We start from the raw sequence: 5,722 nt of genomic DNA, 5'->3' as shown, positions 1-5,722 counted from the left end.
GGCGGGCAGGGCGGGGCGGGACGAGGGCAGGGCCGGCGGGCGGGGCGCGGCGCACGCGCACCTGGCGGAACGGCGGGCGGGGCGGGGCGTCGGGGTGCTGGGGGCGTCGGGGGCGGGGCCTACCTTGGCCCCTCCCCCACGCAGAGTCCCGCGCGGAGCGTGCGGGCTCCAGAGCCTTGGGTTCCCGGGATCGCCGCTTACTTTCCGCTCGGCGGTCGAGGACCCAGGAGCCCGCTGACCCAGGCGTGAGTGTGGGCAGGTCACGCGACGGCTTGCGCCACTCTGGGTCCCCGTGACCATGGACCAATCTTGTGCAACAGGACCTCCAGCGCCCCAAAGCCAGGGGAAGTGAACGCTGGAGAAACGGGGAGCTTCTCGGCAAACCGGCCGAGAGGCGTGGGAGCGCGGTTCTGTAAAATCCCTGGACGGATGTTTATGAAGAATTTACTGCAGAGCACATGGCAGAGGCCTTGCTTGCCTGAAACATTTTTAAATAGTTTAAGAAGTCCAAAGCGGCACATATTTTCCAGATACCTTTTCTTAGCGATTTTGTGATGCCAGTTGATTTTGGTCTTTTATGTGTAACCGGTGGTTTTGAAGTAACTGCATCAAACTACCTGTTTCGATGAGCACTTAAATTGTACAGCAATAGGTAAATTATTTGCGTTTTGGAAATAAAAGCTGAGTATGAAACTGCCCTTACTGCTGCAGCAGTTCAGAACTCTGATTTCTGATTGACTTATCTTCCTTCTTGCCCAAGGACCTGTAATTGCAGGAAGTAGGTTGCTGCCACTCACACTGGGTGTTTTGTTGAGCCTTACACCCTCTGTTTGCTTCTTGTTATCAGTGTTTCTTGGACTGCATTTTAAAACTCTGGAGGGAGGGTATAGCTCAGTGGTAGAGTGCTTGCGTGCTTGCTTAGCATGCATGAGGCCCTAGGTTCAATCTCCAGTACCTCCGTTAAAAATAAACAAAATTTAAAAAAATAAAATAAAACTGCTCCAAAATGTAGCCCACAACCCATAAGTTTTCCTTGAAGTTGAGTCTCCTTTCCCTATCAGGAAATTAGGAAACTATTCTTATACAACAAACTAATTTAAATGGTATGTACTTTCCATCCGTCCTTTTTCCCACAAATGGTAGGTTATAAACCGTTTTGCACCTTGTATTTTTCTCTGTTTATTTGTTGAAGAGCTTTCCATACTAGTTCATAAAGAGTATCCTCGGGGGCTCAGTGGTAGAGTGCGCACTTGGCACGCACAAGGTCCTGGGTTCAATCCCCAGTACCTCCAATAAAATAAATAACACAAATAAACCTAATTACCACCCTCTCCGCCCCCCAAAAAAGAGGCAAAAATAGCATCCTCATCCTTCCTGGGGCTATATAATGTTCCGTTGTATGAAGGTTCCATTTTCTATTTAACCGGTCCCCAAATAATAGACATTTAGGTGATCATCCATTCTTTGCCATTACAAACAATCTTGCACATATGCCTCTTTACACATTTATCTGTAGGATCAATTCCTAGAAGTAGAATCGGTGGGTGCAGAGGTTAATACATTTGCGATTTTGGTATATGCTTCCCCACAGAGGTTGTACCAAACTCCATTCCACCAGCGGTGTCCAAGAGCATCCTTCGATGTAGTATGTTAGCACACGTTTTGAACTTTGCCGGTATGACTGGAAAATAATGACAGAATGGTTGTATTTGGGTATGGGTCTTTTTATTGCTTTTTATTCAAATTAACCCCCTGGTCCTTTTTTATTTTGCTGTGGATCATTACTGGGAAACAGATGAGGAATTAAAGAAAATACAATCATGGGAAACTTCTCAGTTATTTTGTTCCTGATTTGTGATAGCTGTTAAATCAGTGGTTCTCAACTTAATTATACCTATGAATCTCCTGGGGTCTTTTTAAAAAATGCCAAGGCTGAAACCATTGTGTGTGATGGCGGGGACATGACATGATACAATGGGCAAAACCATAGAATGTACAACATGAAGGGTGAACCCATGTACACTATGGCTTTAGTTAATAATGACATGCCACAGGGGATTTTTAGGGCAATGAAATTATTCTGTTTACTATAGTGGTTTACATGTCATTATGCATTTGTCAAACCCCATAGAATATACAACATCAAGAGTAAACCCTCATGTAAACTATGGACTTTGGTTGATAATAATGTGCCCATGTTGGCTCATCAACTGTACCAAATATGTACCACACTGATGAGGGATGTTGAGGGTCAGGGAGTATATATGTGTGGGTGGGGAGGGCTATGTGGGAACTCTGTATTTTCTGCTCAATTCTGTTGTGAACCTGAAACTGCTCTAAAAGAATAAAGTCTATTAAAAACTTTTTAAAAAATGTTGTGCCAGTATTTATCAATTCATCAGAGTTTACCAGTTGTAACAAACACACCACACCAATGCAATATATTAATACTTTAGGGGATGGTGGGGGGAGTATATGGAAACTCTTTGTACCTTCTGTTCAATTTTTCTGTAAACATAAAAGTGCTACTAATTAAAGCCAAAACCAAAACAACCCCAGGCGCACCTCCCTTAGAGATGCTAATCATTGGTCTGGAGTGGAGCCAGGCCTAGGTAAGCATTAAAAAAAAAAAAGCTCAGGTGTTGCAAATGTGTTCCCAGCACTGAGCCACTGCCTTAAAATGGTAATTGAATCTCCAATCGGCTTTTATCCGGGTCCCAGCCCAGACAGTTAAATCAGATTCTCCAGAAATGGGACCAAGGCATCCTCAATTTACACAGAGGTCCTGTGTGATTTGTAATGTGCAGTCAGTCCTAGTCTGAAAGCAGGTGGACAATGGTTCAACCCTGGTCTGAGCCCAGAAAACCTTTGAGCCGGGCCTGTACTTCCTCCTTGCAAATACATCTGGTCAAGGCAAGCAAAGGAGGACAGCCACAGTTGGTTCTCGTGGTTCTCAAAGGTGGTCCCTGCACCAGTATTGTTGGCATCACCTGAGAGTCTGTTAGAAATGCATTCTTGAGCCCCACCTACTGAATCCTAAACTGGGGAGGGGCCCAGCTGTCTGTGGCTTCACAAGCCCTCCAGGTGACTTTGATCCACACCCACACTGGAGAACCCCTGCTCTAAACTCATAAAACAGTTCTTTCTGTTATCTGGATTTGTACCTTGCCCCTTGAGACACGATAAACCATAGCATTATGCTTGTACTATAGGACTTCCTTTGCAAGAGTCCCCATGTTAGCTGTAATATATTATTGTTCTTAATAGAGTTCCAGCTTCAAAGCTGTAATTAGGAAACACTTACTTAAATGTGTAATATACCAAACTTAATTTTATTCATAACACAGATTTTCGTTGTGCCTCCAAGATAGCTTTTTTTTTTCTATCTCTCTTTTCCCCATGTCTGGATAAAGATTTTTTCACTTCCACAGATATTTTAACTTTTTCAAAATGGTATTAATCAGGAAAATTGTAATTCTGCAAAGGCTCACTCAAAGAACACTGCATAAATGAACGAAGCAGAACCTACCTGTGTGATTGAAGGCTTTCTTCTTCATTAAAAAGTCTCTAATAAAGAAATACCTTAGAGGGTGAGGTTGATAAAACAAAGTGTCATTCATTTACACCCATTAAAGAACGTTGTATTCATTGAAATGGTTCTTTGTCTCATTTCTTGACTTTATAATATATGTAGCGGTGAGGAATCTCAATTTACAAGTTTACAATCTCAGGTATTCAAGAATTCTTCAGTTCTTTGTTCTTTAAACAATTAGACCACCTCATTGCTTGCCTAACTGCTCTAGCAAGGACTTCAAATATGCGGAATAAAAAGTGGAATAGAAGTGACAAGAGTGGGCATCCTTATCTTGTTCCTGATGTCAGAGGAAGAGCTTTCAGCTTTTCATTTTGAGTGTGATGTTAGCTGTGGGCTTGTCATATACAGCCTTTAATATGTTGAGGTATATTCTCTCTCTGCTTTGTTGAGAGCTGTCATCATCAATGAATGTTGGATTTTGTCACACGCTTTCTCTTCATCTATTAAGATGATTACCTGGCTGTTACACTTCGTCTTGTTAATGTGGTGCATCACGCTGACGGATTTGTGGATGTTGAGCCAGGCTTGCATTCCTGGAATAAATCCCACTTGGTCATGGTGTACGATCCTTTTACTGTGTTGCTGAATTTGGTTTGATAATAGTTGTTGAGGAGTTTTACATCTATGTTCATCTGGGATATTGGCTTGTAATTTTCTTTTCTTGTGGAGTCCTTGTGTGGTTTTGTTACCAAACCAAACTTGGGTCTGCTTGCCTGCAGGCAGTAAAGCCAATCTATGGACACGGAGTTGTGCTGAAACAAAGTGCTGGGTTTATTGTAGGGGACCAAGCACGGAGTCTGGGACAGCTAGTGCTCAAAAAGCCCGAACTCCTTGAGGGGTTTCAGGAAAGCCTTTTTAAAGGCAAACTGAGGGAGGGGAGTCCCAGAGCACGTGATCAGCTCATGCACAATTCTAATTGGTTGATGGTGAGGTAACAAGGTGGTGTCACCAGAGTTAATGTTATCAACCCTTAGGCATCAGTAGGTCTGGGGGCTATGTGCTCATGATCATCAAGTAGTTAATTTCTTCCATTTGGTGGTGGTTTTAGCATCTATAAAAAACAACTCAGGACCTGCATCAGATACTATCATCTGGGTACTTCAGAGAGGAGCTACAGCAGAGAATCGGGGGAGGGGCCTGTCCTGGGAAGGCCCCAGGGATTTCAGGGTAATGCTGGCCTTGTAAAGTGAGTTTGGAAGACTTCCCCCCTCTTCTGTTTCTTGGAAGAGGTTGAGAAATATTGGTATTAATTCTTTAAGTGTTGGGTAGAATTCACCAGTGAAGCTGTCTGGTCCTGGACTTCTATTTGCTGGGAGAGTTTTGATTACTGATTCAATCTCCTTAGTGAAATAGACCAGGACCCTGTGGGGTCCTCCCTGGTACAAATCCTTTCTGTGTCCCCCGTTTCTTGTTTGTAAGAAATAGGCTTCATTCAGCCTCCTTGACCTTCCCTGAATTCCAAAGGGCAGACTCAAACATTTGCTAATCAGGGAAGGGAGGGAGTGCAGAGCCAAGGTGAAGCCTCACTGCACGGTCCTGGTTCCTCCTTGAGGAACATACATAACAATACCTTTGAGTCCTTCTGCAGGAACTAAGGCCCCACCCAGGTGGAGGATGGTGACTTCAGGCCAAGCACAGGGTTCCTGAGCACCACCCTGTTACCTCATCACCAGCCAATCAGAAGAAAAGTCACACGTCCTGCTGCCCTCACCCCAAATTTTGCCTATGAAAACTTTTCCCCCCAAACCATTGAGGAGTTCTGGGTTTTTGAGTGTGAGCCACCCGTCCTCCTTGCTCGGCCCTGCAGTAAACCTTTCTCTATTCCAAAATCCAACCTTTGGGTTTTTAACTTTTGTTTGGTAACATTAGTAATAATTGATCTGTTCAGATTTTTTATTTCTTCATGATTCAGTCTTGGTAGGTTGTATGTTTTTAGGAATGTATCCATTTATTCTAGGCTGTCCAATTTGTGGGTGTTTAACTGTTTACAGAGGTCTTTATGACCCTTTGTATTTCTGTGGTAGCAGCTGTAATATTTTTTCTTTCATAGAAAACCCTAAAGACGCCATCAAAAAACTGTTAGAACTAATAAATAAATTCAGTAATGTGGGATACAAAAATCAATGC

The sequence above is a fragment of the Vicugna pacos genome, chromosome 28, assembly GCF_048564905.1.
Source record: "Vicugna pacos chromosome 28, VicPac4, whole genome shotgun sequence".
Classification (NCBI taxonomy): domain Eukaryota; kingdom Metazoa; phylum Chordata; class Mammalia; order Artiodactyla; family Camelidae; genus Vicugna; species Vicugna pacos.
This window is presented reverse-complemented; position numbering follows the sequence as displayed.